General features: G+C 50.1%; 1 protein-coding gene across 1 annotated transcript in view; it reads left to right on the forward strand.

Moving 5' to 3' along the window:
* The window catches only part of LOC119594487, a gene marked incomplete at its 5' end in the record, with an annotated part of 4,457 nt that extends 3,873 nt beyond the window's left edge, over positions 1 to 584 (forward strand). The window contains 1 exon segment of the mRNA XM_037943519.1: positions 548 to 584.
* Positions 585 to 633: the final 49 nt, after the last annotated feature.

Below are 633 nucleotides of genomic sequence, written 5' to 3' on the forward strand. Positions count from 1 at the left end.
TTATCTTATCGTAATCGTTAAATTAACATTATTGTCTCGCATGTCATCGTCATTGTCTCATCTAAACCCAACATGCTCTTCTGAATTCAGCAGAGCGAAAAACCAGTCGGTCTCCATCCATCCCCAAAAGCCTCCATGTTTATATCCCCCCAATTTTACCATCATTACCATGGGTTATTTTCATCACAGCATGCCCTCCCCAACCCTCGTCTCCACCTCAGGGTTTTTCTTCTCCTTCCAGATGCTCTCCCACCCCTTATCTGGGCCTGGGCCTGGGCATCCCCCTTCACCATGTCTTAGGGGCCGTGGTACTGCCATTGCCCAAAGAACGGAATCCCCCGGGGCGTCGCACCCGGGCCCCCCCCCCCACGCTACCCTGTTCGCAAGAGGGGAGATTTCTCGTAACAGTGGGATGACGACATCCTATGTAAAAGGGGTGAAGGAAGAGGAGGGATGGGGAAATGTGAGGGGAGAGGTAGGGGAGAAGGGGAGGGGGGCCTAAGAAGAAAGGGGACAAAAGGGGGGAACTGATGGTTTTTTAAACAAAAGGAAAAGGAGAAAGTGTTGAGAGAGAGAGAATACCGTGTCCTTTTTTTTTTGCTGTAAAGGGAAGTGCTAAAGAAATGATTGTCC

Source organism: Penaeus monodon, chromosome 34 (genome assembly GCF_015228065.2).
Source record: "Penaeus monodon isolate SGIC_2016 chromosome 34, NSTDA_Pmon_1, whole genome shotgun sequence".
Lineage (NCBI taxonomy): Eukaryota > Metazoa > Arthropoda > Malacostraca > Decapoda > Penaeidae > Penaeus > Penaeus monodon.